At 47.3% G+C, this 13,490-nt stretch overlaps 1 long non-coding RNA gene across 1 annotated transcript; it reads right to left on the reverse strand.

Moving 5' to 3' along the window:
* Positions 1-541: 541 nt before the first annotated feature.
* LOC120921680 lies at positions 542-12,931 on the reverse strand. The gene is made up of 3 exons (XR_005744926.1): positions 12,838-12,931; positions 4,571-4,614; positions 542-662 (listed from the first exon to the last, which is right to left on the reverse strand). It is a non-coding gene; the product is annotated as an uncharacterized LOC120921680 (long non-coding RNA).
* Between the last annotated feature and the right edge of the window lie 559 nt (positions 12,932-13,490).

Raw genomic sequence — 13,490 nt, forward strand, 5'->3', positions numbered from 1 at the left:
CTCCCTCTGCAATGCTCGGCTTGCGGAAGATTGTACAGGCGGGCTATGGAAGCCCAGAACGGCACTCTCTCCTCCTTCTCCTGCCTGTCAGTGGGGGATGTCCACCCCCCTGCCTCTGCAATGCTCGGCGGAGAGCTCAAACTGGCTATAGAAAGCCCAGAGCGGCACTCAGATCTCCTTCTCCTGTCAGTGGGGGATGTCGGCCCCCCTCCCTCTGCAAAGTTTGGCTCGTGGAAGAGAGCTCAGGCAGGCTATGGAAGCCAGGAGCAGCGCTATAATAAGGTATGTGACGCAATACATTTTACTTTACTTCACACGGGATTCCTGTCAGGCAGAGAGGGAGAGGGGTAGAGAAGTCCACACAATAGTAAGCCCTACCCCGAAAATAAGCCCTACCATGTTTTTGGCTGCCAAAATTAATATAAGACCCGGGCTTATTTTCGGGGAAACACGGTATATGTGTCTCTGTATTGAGTAGTGAGACAAAGTGGAGAAAGGAAATAATGGAGAACTAAGAATTCAGTGTACGTATCTTTGTTGGGTTCTGATAATTAGTCTGGATTTGAATGAGGTACATTTGGAAATATACTTTAAAAATATTTAAATAGCCACTTACCTGTGGGCTGAGCGTGCAGGAAATGTATGCAGGATACCAGTGCAACCTACAACATATAAAATGTTACAACAGTCATTTTATTGATACCAAATGCTTAATAAAGACTATCCAAAAATACACATATGCCTCGTTTCCACTGAACGGAACGGTTCGGGTCAGTAAATTTTGGAACGGTTAGAATGGTTCGGTCTATTCTGATGAGCGTTTCCACTGCAAGTCGGACCGTCAGGGACCATACAAGGTTTAGAAAAAATGCCTAGCGCGTCCACCAATCAGTGGAATGTATTGTAGCTCCGCCCTAACCGAACCGTTCCATTTTCTATGGCCCCACATCTGACGCAGGACCCAGAATGGTCCGGGACGTTACGGTTTTATGGCACACTTTCATAATGGAAACACCCAAATATCGTACCGTACCAAACCGATCCGCTCAGTGGAAACGAGGCAATATTGTATCTTCTTGGTATAATTTTACACAGTGCAGGGTGTCATGGGGGATAAACCAGAATACAGACTTGTGTGTTACACAGAGCTTACAATGATGGATTAATGGATCAGGAACTTGTCTATAGACAAAGACAGAACCAGTCCATGCAGGGCCGATCCTAGGGTCACAGACGCCTGGGTGCAGAAATATTTCTGGCGCCCCCACATGGCCGTGGTCATCTTACTAACTCCTCCCATTTACAAATGTTTCTATGGCTACGACTCAGAGCTGCTCCCCTAAGAAGTCTTCATTAGTGTCCCCCATCAGAGCCCCCCCCAGCAGGTGTCCCCCATCAGAGCTCCCCCAGGGCTGATCCTGGGCAGGTGAATGGGGTGCAACACACCCAGGCGCCACAGAGGTGGGGGAGCTGAAGTGCCAGAGTGCTTCCCTTCCACCTCCTTCTCCTCTTCCAGAGGCAGCTCTCTCTACCGGCAACTGACAGGAGCAGATCAGAGGAGGAGAGACGGTGCCGCCACCACCGCTGTGTTTCCTGCCCAAGTCCATCCTCCCTCCCTCCTGTCAGAGGAGGAGAGCGGAGCAGCTGGAGACCATAGGGGCAGTCTCTGAGCATCTCCTGTAGTATATCTGCAGTCTCTGAGCATCTCCTGTAGTATGTCTGCAGTCTCTGACCATATCCTCTATTATATCTGCAGTCTCTGACCATCTCTTGTAGTATGTCTGCTGTCTCTGACCATCTCCTGTACTATGTCTGCAGTCTCTGACCATCTCCTGTACTATGTCTGCAGTCTCTGACCATCTCCTGTACTATGTCTGCAGTCTCTGACCATCTCTTGTATCATGTCTGCAGTCTCTGACCATCTCTTGTATCATGTCTGCAGTCTCTGACCATCGCCTGTACTATGTCTGCAGTCTCTCAACATGTGGGGGCGCCAGAAATATTTCTGCACCCAGGCGTCTGTGACACTAGGATCAGCCCTGCCCCCCCAGGAGGTGTTCCCCATCAGAGCCCCCACATCAGATGTCCCCATAGATCAGTACTTGTCCAATAGATCCCTGTAGCTCGGGTGCGCTGGGAGCAGAAGCACATTACAGGGGGGTGGGGCATACGTGGCATCTTTGGTTACTTGGAGGGTGGCACTCGGAGAGCATTTCTGGGAGTGCACCGGATGATTGGCAGCAGCTCCGGCCAACCCATAAGCCTCTCATCACACCACCTATGGGAGAAGAGCCAACACACGCAGAGGGGGCGGGGGGCAGACAGGAGACTGCTACATGCACACCGGACAGAATTAATTAGTGGAGCCTAGTGCCGGAACGTGTTCCGGTACTAGGCTCCGCTGTGGTACCCAGCCCGGATTCTGGGGACAGCGGAAGGTATGCGCTCTTGTCAGTTGCCAGTGGAGAAAGCAAGCGGGATGGGGAACCGCAGCACCCGCTACATGCGCTCCGCCTCTGGACACAGACAAAAAGGAGGGAGGGGAGCACTTTGGAGCTTCGGCGCCCCACCTCTGAGGTGCCTGGGTGCTGAGCACCCCACGCACCCTGCCTAGGATCGGCCCTGAGTCCATGCAGACCCGGGGCAGATAAAATCTCCTGTGTATGTATGGCCATCAAGGTTGCTCACTTCTTTCGCTGCACTGTTAGGCAGTGGGGATAGATGGTGTTCCTGTACCTTCCTGTGCCAAGTACCCTGCTCCAGATTCCTGCCACTCCACTGTCTGATTTTCTTGGTTATGACATTACCCGTTAGTGTTTACCAACATCTGCCTGCTACCCACCTCAACCTTTGGCCTGTCCTCAACCCATTACCTGTCTGAATATTTGGTAAATTGCCCTCATTTCATATTTGACATGAACCATCTGTAGTGGGGCAAGTCTGAAGTTTACTCCCCTGAGGAGTCTGTCCCACAAAACCAACTCCCATTAAAGGGGTTCCCTAATACAAACTGAACTTTCTATGGTTCTTATGTCCCGAGGCGAGACTACACCATCAGCGAGAGACACAGACTGCCACCTAAAGTCAGACTGTAGTTGCCCTCCTTTTTTTTTCAGTTGTCCATTGAGTCCTACTACCTGTAATGAGGTAGGTCAATTCCAGTGCTCCCCTCTCCCTCTTCCATAGGAACAGACCTACGTGTTCACCTTGTGTAAATGTCATAGGTGTACGCAGCCTATTGCATTAGGGTGTGCACCCCAAAGATCAAAGACATAGTACCGATCATTCACAATGAAAGGGAAGGGGCCGGTAAGTTACATATTTACCGGCCCCTTCCCCCACTCATCCTTAAACATCCCCGCAGCAACAGCTGGAGGGACAGGAGAGATGGGAAGCCGGAAGCGCTGTGGGGAGAAGGAGGGGGGGAAACAGGGCAGTAGGGGGAATCTGTGCTGCACAGGGTGATTAGGGTGTGACAGGGCACACCTGGCACACACTGTGTGCACGCCTATGGTAAATGTACATCGGTAGAGTGGAATATCATTGGGTAAACAGATTGTCCATGATGACCATGTAGGGAGTGTTAGGCCCCGTACACACGACCGAGTTTCTCGGCAGAATTCAGCCAGAAACTCGATCGGAGCTGGTCGTGTGTACACTTTTCAGCGAGGAAGCCGACGAGAAACTCGTCGGGCCAAATTGAGGACATGTTCTCTATTTCCTCGTTGTTCAATGAGGAAAGTCGGCCCGCCGAGATCCTCGGCGGCTTCAACACAGAACTCGACGAGGAACTCGATGTGTTTGGCACGTCGAGTTCCTCGGACGTGTGTACGGGGCCTCAGACTTTGCTCCTCAAGGAAAGAAAACTCCTCCTGTGAACAAACTCCAAAACATCTTTCAGCCTAGGTTCACACTGCTGAGAATTCAAAATCGCGGTAAAATGCGCGATTTTACCGCGATTTCGCGGGCGCGATTTTGCCGCGATTTCGCCCGCAATTTAATGTAAATCGCGGCCCGAAATCGCAAAAAGTAGTACAGGAACTACTTTTTGAAATCGCAGATGCGGCGTCGCACTGATTAGGACAGTGCCATTGCCGACAATTGCCGCCGATTTGAGATGCGATTTGACATGTCAAATCGCATCTCAAATCGTACCCAGTGTGAACCAGGGCTAAAAGCTGTCCAACCCTTCTTATCGAACCTCTACAGTGCTCTCCAAATCGTGGCCGGATGCTGCCCTTTGCTTGCCTTTATTTGGCCCTTGAGACACTATTCCTTCCACTGACACAAAAGAAAATTATTCTTTTCACTGCCACCATCAATGGGACAAAATTCTCTATTCCATTTTCTACTCCCCTGGGCCACAGTCCTGCCCCCTCCCCCCCCCCCCCAGGTTCTATAGGGCAGTAAACAGGTCCTTTCTTTAGAACGTTTGGAGACCCCCTGCTCTACGTCTTCAGATATCCTGCTTGTTTATGTGGATTTATCACATTCAGTATTCAGAAAGGAAATGGATGATCAGCATTTAGAGAAGTTTAAAAAAAAATCCAATAAATCTTCAGAATCTCACCTGGAAAAGCAGTTTCATAGTAATCTGCGGGGTGACTTGTCCTCCTGGATGAAACATACAGAGAGAGTCAGTTATATACGGAAGAGTTATGATGATTACTTCTCAAGAAAACAGTAATAGATGTTATTATCACATTTCATCATTTCCACTTCATTTCCTCTTTTATTTATGCAGCTGATCTCTAGACCAGCGGTTCTCATCCCTGTCCTCAGGTACCCCCAGCAGGCCATGTTTTTAAGAATTTCTCTTAAGTAAAATAGCTTTCCAAAATACCAAGCCATTGAAAACCACTTGGGATCCGCGCTATGGACAAAAGACGTCCACAGTGCGGCTCTCAAGTGCCGGGTGGACGTCCCTGGACGTCCTGTTGTTGTTCCCCGTGCGCGCCGCTGGAGCTCTGTGTGTAATGACGGGGTGTAAACACAGAGCTCCACGTGCTGTCAGGGAGAGAGGAGACCGATCTGTGTCCCTTTACAAAGGAACACAGCATCGGTCACCTCCCCCAGTCAGTCCCCTCCCCCCACAGTTAGAACACACCCAAGGAATACATTTAACCCCTTCCTCGCCCCCTAGTGTTAACCCCTTCTCTGCCAGTCACATTTATACAGTAATTAGTGCATTTTTATAGCACTGATCGCTGTATAAATGTTAATGGTCCCAAAATTGTGTCAAAAGTATTCGATACGTCCGCCGCAATATGGCCTGACAAAAAAAAAAATCGCAAATCGCCGCCATTACTAGTAAAAAAAAAAAAAAAACATAAATCTATCCCCTATTTTGTAGGCGCTATAACTTTTGCGCAAACCAATCAATATACGCTTATTGCGATTTTTTTAAACAAAAATATGTAGAAGAATACGTATCGGCCTAAACCGAGGGAAATTTTTATTTTAAAAAAAATGGGATATTATTATAACAAAAAGTAAAAAATATTGTGTTTTTTTCCCAAATTTTCTGTCTTTTTTTGTTTATAGCGCAAAAAATAAAAATCGCAGAAGTGATCAAATACCACCAAAAGAAAGCTCTATTTGTGGGGGAAAAATGATAAAAATATAATTTGGGTACAGTGTTGTATGACCGCGCAATTGTCATTCAAAATGCGTCAGCGCTAAAAGCTGAAAATTGGTCTGGGCACGAAGGGGGTTTAAGTGCCCAGTAATGAAGTGGTTAAAGCACCTGTGCAAGATAAAGGAAAACCTGAAAACATGGCATGTTGGGGGTACTCAAGGACCAAGGTTGAGAAGCACTGCTCTGGAGTAATTTTCCACTTCTAGCTGAGGGCCCAATAATTTGGCCATAACTTTCTCCGAAGGGATATTTAGAATTTTTTTCTGTAAAAGAGTTATTTACATTGTGTAATGTAACGTCCCACACTCCGCTTCCGTGCTTCCGTCATATAGCGCTTCCTATCAGTCTGGATATAGATATCAGATATTCCAGCTGCTCTCAAGCACACAACGAGACGAGACTTGTTTGTGTACTGAACATGGAGGCCCGGATTCACATACCTGAGCACATCTTTATGCCGGCGTAGCGCATCTGATATGCGCTACGCCGACGTAACACAGAGAGGCAAGCACAGTATTCACAATCACTCGCTCCCTATGTTGTGCCGGCGTAATGTAAATTTGTTGGCGTAAGCCCGCCTAATTCAACGTAGGTGGAAGGTGGGCGTGATCCATTTAAATGAAGCGTGACCCCATGCAAATGAAGGGCCGAACAAACGGCACATGCGCCGTCCCGTGGACGCATCCCGGTGCGCATGCTCGGAATCACGTCGGAAATACTCCTTAAGATACGTCGAAACACTGCCTACGACGTGAACGTAACCTACGCCCATCCCTATTCACGTACTACTACTTAAACAACGTAAAATACGACGGCAGTTCCCTGGTCCATACCTTAACATGACTTACCCCTGCTTTATGAGGATTTATGAGCCGGACGTAGGACTTACGTAAACCGCGTATATGAATGCGCCGGGCGCAAGTACGTTCGTGAATCGGCGTATCTCCCTCATTTGCATATTTGATTCGTAAATCAATGGAAGCGCCCCTTGCGGCCAGCGTAAATATGCGCCCACGATACGACGGCGTAGGAAACTTACGTCGGTCGTAGGAAGCCTATTTTCAGGCGTATCTAGTTCTGTGGGCACAGCGCACAGATACGACGGCGGACATTTACACTTACGCGGCGTATCTCGAGATACTTCGGGGTAAGTGCTACGTGAATCTGGGCCGGAGTGTTTAATAGAACCAAGAATACAACCTTTTATACAGTTAGAGGAGGTAACCAGAACATAAATTAACATGAGCTAATTAACTAATCATTTACCCAGATGAGGTGACTCAGAGATATGACCTTTCAGGGTAGACGTCACATCTCCTCGCTCACCTGCTATACAATACACATTATCATAAGTGTAAACACAGGACATCTTCACACAATAGCAGGGTCAATTAGCACAGAGAACAGACAGATGGCTGGAGGTGAGGACATTAGTATCTAACAGTATGTGTCCCAACAGTATTAATGAGTCACTCTTACAATTAACCCGTTGAGTTCAGAATCAACAAACAGTAAATAGTTCTTTACAGATATCCTGGAATATATTGTGGATAATAATTACATAATAATCCCATCTCAGGTAGTCCACAATATAATTTCTCAGTCATCCTATGCCCCTAGTGGACATAGGATGAGAGGGTCCGGGGATGTCCCGGGTGAGTCTGTCACACATTGGTTGGGTATAGTTGGGGACAATGATAATAGTGATCGTGGTTGTGACAGGCTCACCCGGGACAGAGGCTATTGGAGGGGACTGAATGCTGGCCTCTTGCCTACCGATCATGGGCCCTGGAATTTGGCGGAACGGTGCTCTTTGTGAGCTGTATGCCTGGGGACCCCTGAGGTGGTGTTACTTTGGATTCAGGCCCAAGACACACAGGGCCAGATTCACAAACAGCGGCGCAAATTAAGTTACTCAAAACGTATGTCATTTAAGTTACGGCGCCTTAAAGCGGTAGTTCACCCTCACTCACATGATTTTACCATCGAGACAGGCATTGTAGCGCGAGCTACAGTATGCCTGTCCCGATTTTTTTAACCCCGGACTCACCTTGTAATCGTACATTGTAGATTTCGGCTCCCGCGGGGAATGGGCGTGCCTATGGAGAGGGAGGATGATTGACGGCCGGCCCTGGCACGTCACTCTCCCCGAAGACAGCCGGAGTAGGTCTCGGCTCTTCACGGCGCCTGCGCACAGGCTATGCGCAGGCGCCGTGAAGAGCCAAGCCTATTTAGGCTATTTCCGGAGAAGCGTGACGCGCCAGAGCCGGCCGTCAATCATCCTCCGTCTCCATAGGCACGCCCATTCCCCGGTATCTTCGATGTACGAGTACAAGGTGAGTACGGGGGTAAAAAAATCGGGACAGGCATACTGTAGCTCGCGCTACAATGCCTGATTTTATTGTTGAAGAAAAAAAAAAATTTTTTTGCGTTCATAGGGTGAACCCCCGCTTTAATTTTGTGTCGTAAGTGCCGTATCCACAGCGCATTTGCGCCCAAAATTGCGCAAGCGTAACTTAAATCCCAAGGCGTAAGGCGGGGTTATTGCAAGTGGGAAGGAAGTGGGCGTGCTCCATTGTAATGAGCCGTGACCCCATGCAAATGAAGGGCCGGCCGTACTGCGCATGCGCGCACGAATCTGCACCTCACTGGGCATGTGCAGAACTCGGCTCGGCGCAATCAGTGAGATAGGTAAAAGGCCAAGCGTACTTAGTTTGAGAATCGCCCTGTGCTTAAATAGCCCCAGACAAACACACTTCCCTTGCAAAAGTACATCCCTGTTTTCCCCTTCCTAGAGCAAGTTGCTTCTGCTCTGTCGTCTGTTGGTGTGTGTTGGTGAGTTTAGTGTTAGATAAAAGTTTTGGAGGAGTAGTAGAGTGTAGTAGCTGTGTTTTTTTTTCTGATTGTATTTTCTGTGTGTTTTTTCTGATTGTTTTTTTTCTGAGTGTATTTTCTGTTTGTTTTTTCCGTGTTTGTTTTTGAATTTGTATTAGGTGTCTGCTTGTGTGGTTTGATTTTTGTATGTGTTTGTTGTGTGAGTATTTGTGTTTGTTTGTTGTGTTTGCTTTTTGTGTGTGTTTGTCCTGTGAGTATTTGTGTTTGTTTGTTGTGTTTGTTTTTTGTTGGTGCTGAGTGTTGGTTGTTATGGCACCGAAGCGCAGGAAGTTAAATTTTTTTGTCGCAGAAAAGAAGATTCTTGCTAGGGCCATCACCCGATATGGGTGTTATTTGCATGGCCCTGAGAGCCGGAACACCCCCCCGGCCAGGAGGAAGGCGATCATTCAAAAAAATCACAGATCAGATCAATGCGGCGGGGGGGGGGGGGGGGAGACGAGGACCCCCAGTGGGATTCAAAAGAAGATAAACGATCTTAAGAGCCTGGTCCGTGACAAGATGGCCAAGATCAATGCCCATGCCATGGGCACTGGAGGAGGACCACCCTGCCCCGTCAGGCTGAGTGAGGAGGAATGGGCAGTGGCCCGGTGTTTCCACCCACAGCAGGTGGTGGGCCTGCCTGGCTTTCAATCTGATTCTCCTGTGAGGACAGGTAATTTTTGGGTTTTTCTATCTGGTGATTAGCATGTGTGGGTGGGGGAAGGGAATATGTGCCAAGTGTGTGGATCCTCCAACCTGTGAATGTTTTGTGACCTCCACAGATGACCAGGAGATTGCTGGGCCATCAGGCCAGGAGGTTGCTGGGCCATCAGGCCAGGATGCACCATCCCCAGGACAACAGGCTGCAGAAGAGTCCCAAGAATGGCAGGAGTCCCCAGGGGAGGGGAGTGGCCACACCTCCCCTCATGAGGAGGATGAGGGGGGAGAGGATGAGGGGGTGGAGGCTGAGGATGAAGATATGGACATTGCCAGGGAAGTCCTTTTGGCCTCGGATTTGTTTACCCCTGAGGCTGGCAGCAGTCAGGCCACCATCAGGGGTAGCCCCTCCCACTCCTCCCCCAACAGGCCTCCACCCACAAGGGTCTCTCTGTCCCCTCCTCCCAGGCCACAAGACTCAGCTGCAGGCAGGATGGCGACCCATGAGACCAGGGGGGTGGCCGAGCGTCTGCCGGCCAGTCTGCAGAGGGACAATGCCCGGCAGACCCGCCATCTGGCTCAGATCAAACAGACTCTGACCCAGATGGAGGACAGCCTGGGTTCAATTAAGGAGTCACTCACTGATGTGGCCACAAACTCCTTGGCGGTCATCACATGCATTTGTGACCTGCAGACCGCCACAACAGGCGTGGCCCAGGAGGTGAGTGCCCTGACCCAGGCTGTCCAGGACAACACCCGGGCTGTCCAGGCCAATACGGCTGCCCTCACTCTCAGTCTGACCAGGATAGCAGTGGCCTTGGAGGGCAGGCCAGCAAGAGGACAGTCACCAGGGGAGGCTCCTCCTTCCCCTGCTCACCCCCCCCAGGAGGCTCCTCCTTCCCCTGCTCACCCCCCCCCAGGAGTCTCCCCTGGTTGGCCGTGGCCGTGGGCGGGCCCAGGCGTAGCTTACGCCGCGGCCGTAAATTTTTGGGGGTACTTTTGATTTTTTTTTTTTTTTTTTTTTTAGTATACTGTACTTATGATTTGTTTCATGTGTGTGAATGATGTGTGAATGTGGGGGTGGCATTTCTGATTAAATAAGGGTGTCACCCTCAGTTTTGGTGGAGACGGGATCCCCAGGACCAGGGAGAAGTGATCCCAGGTCCATGTGAATGGTGTATGAATGCACAGTGACATAATTGGAGCCGTGGCAGGGTGTTACTGCTCCCAAGTACCATTGGGGGTACTTGGATGTAATCCAATTAGATGTGCATGTGATGTGTCTGTGCTAGGGACCACAGTGGGTGTGCATGCATGCATTCTCATTGTGCCATGATTAAGGTGTGTGTTTACTGTGCAAAGATGCATTCTGCGAGGCGTCTCCTGACTGCTGTTCCCTCAGAAGAGGGGGTACCCTCGGTTACTAAAGTCACTATTATAGATATGGGCATGGATGCCCCTGGCATGTTGGCATACAGATTGTAGTCCTACAAGTGTGTGTGCTTAGCTCTTCCTTAATGGTGTTGCTTTAGCTGACCTTTACACGGCTTGTCTAAAATTAGGGCACCTTTAATAAAGTGTAATTTTACACCATGAAACCAACAGAAGCGCACAGGGCGTAATCTACGCCGCACACACTTAATTTAGCAAAACAGTGGTGTGTCTAGCGTATTTTGCGCTCGAAGAAGCGCCGGTGTAATTATTTGTTGGAGAGCTCCCCTTAACCACTTAAGGACCCCTTCACGCTGATATATACGTCAGCAGAATGGCACGGCTGGGCACATCAACGTACCTGTACGTTGCCGTTTAAGCCCAGCCGTGGGGTCACGGGCGCTTGCACGCGACTCGGTCCGAAGCTCCGTGACCATGGCCGCGGGACTCGCGCACCCGATCACCACTGGAGTCCCGCAATCGGTCCCCGGAGCTGACGAACGGGGAGAGGTGAGTGTAAACACAGCTTCCCCGTTCTTCACTGTGGCTGCGTCATCGATCGTGTGATCCCTTATATAGGGAATCACAATCGATGATGTCACACCTACAGCCACACCCCCCTACAGTTAGAAACACAGATGAGGTCACACTTAACCCCGTCAGCGCCCCTTGTGGTTAAAGCGGGAGTTCACCCATTTAAAAAAAAAAAAAAAATCTCCCCTTAGCTTCCTGCTCGTTTTGTCTAGGGGAATCGGCTATTTGTTTTAAAATATGATCCGTACTTACCCGTTTTCGAGATGCATCTTCTTCCGTCGTTTCCGGGTATGGGTCTTCGGGAGCGGGCGTTCCTTCTTGATTGACAGTCTTCCGAGAGGCTTCCGACGGTCGCATCCATCGCGTCACTCGTAGCCGAAAGAAGCCGAACGTCGGTGCGGCTCTATACTGCGCCTGCGCACCGACGTTCGGCTTCTTTCGGAAAATCGTGACGCGATGGATGCGACCATCGGAAGCCTCTCGGAAGACTGTCAATCAAGAAGGAACGCCCATTCCCGAAGACCCATACCCGGAAGCGACGGAGAAGATGCATCTCGTAAACGGGTAAGTACTGCTCATATTTTAAAACAAATAGCCGATTCCCCTAGAGAAAACGAGCAGGAATCTAAGTGGGAAAAGTTCTCTCTAAGGGTGAACCTCCGCTTTAACTCCCAAACTGCAATTGTCATTTTCACAGTAAACAATGCATTTTAATTGCATTTTTTGCTGTGAAAATGACAATGGTCCCAAAAATGTGTCAAAAGTGTCCGAAGTGTCCGCCATAATGTCGCAGTCACGAAAAAAATCGCTGATCGCCGCCATTAGTAATAATAATAAAAAAAAAAAATAATAAAAATGCAATAAAACTATCCCCTATTTTGTAAACGCTATAACTTTTGCGCAAACCAACCGATAAACGCTTATTGCGATTTTTTTTCTACCAAAATGATGTAGAAGAATACGTATCGGCCTAAACTGAGGGAAAAAAACATTTTTTTATATATTTTTGGGGGATATTTATTATAGCAAAAAGTAAAAAATATTTATTTTTTTTCAAAATTGTTGCTCTATATTTGTTTATAGCGCAAAAAATAAAAACCGCAGAGGTGATCAAATACCACCAAAAGAAAGCTCTATTTGTGGGGTAAAAAGGACGCCAATTTTGTTTGGGAGCCACGTCGCAAGACCGCGCAATTGTCAGTTTAAGTGCCGCAGTGCCGCAAGGTCCTTTACCTGCATAATGGTTCGGTACTGAAGTGGTTAAGTGGTTAATGCATCTTACATGCTGCAAAAATGCATATGTGTATTTGCAGTGTGAAAGCAGCCTAGGGTCACACTGTGTGGACGGTTGCAGGTGCGAGAATCACAGCTTGTCACTTGTTCAGATGAATGGGCTGCTGTAGCTACACAAACTCAGGCTGCAAACCCACACAGGTGTGACCCTAGGGTAGGCGTGGCAATTGTACCCCTGTCCGCTATGCTCTTTATATTCTCAGTTATGGTCAAATCACACGAATATAAAATAAAAATCCAGAAAAGAAACAAAAAACAAGCAATAATGTAACATAAAATAAGTTCTATTTGTATTTGTATTCTACTCTGTCTGCTGTGCTCTCCAGTGATGGAATAACTATAAACACAATGCAAAAAAAAATCAAACAGCATATCATAAAATGAGATCCATTTGTGTTGAATCCACCTACTGTGTGTGCTGATCTCTCTGCATTCCCAGTGATGTGATCCTCCTCTTTATACCCGGCACAGTGTTATAGGCTTTTTAGAGTTTCATTTTCCTAGAAGTACATACTGTAACTTCAGAGAAATCATGTGACCTCATATATTAGTTTCAGTTTCCTCTTTCACAAAGATCATCAAAATCAGATGCCGGGATTCTTTTCCCTATGTTTTAAGAAAGTAGAGATCACCAAGAGGGTGTTTTTTTTGTTTTGTTTTTTTTTACCAGCGAGAACGAGTATTATACAGGATTTGTTTTTTATTATTATTATTATTATTATTATTATTATTATTATTATTATTATTATTATTATTATACAGGATTTATATAGTATTATTATTATACAGAATTTCCTATATTATTATTCAGGATTTGTATATTATTATACAGGATTAATATATTATTATTATACAGGATTTCCTGTATTATTATTATTATTATTATTATTATTATTATTATTATTATTATACAGGATTTCCTGTATTATTATTATTCAGGATTTATAAATTATTATTATTATTATTATTATACAGGATTTCCTGTATTATTATTATTATTATTATTATTATTATTATTATTATTATTATTCAGGATTTCCTGTATTATTATTCAGGATTTGTA

Source organism: Rana temporaria (genome assembly GCF_905171775.1).
Source record: "Rana temporaria chromosome 2 unlocalized genomic scaffold, aRanTem1.1 chr2s, whole genome shotgun sequence".
NCBI lineage: Eukaryota > Metazoa > Chordata > Amphibia > Anura > Ranidae > Rana > Rana temporaria.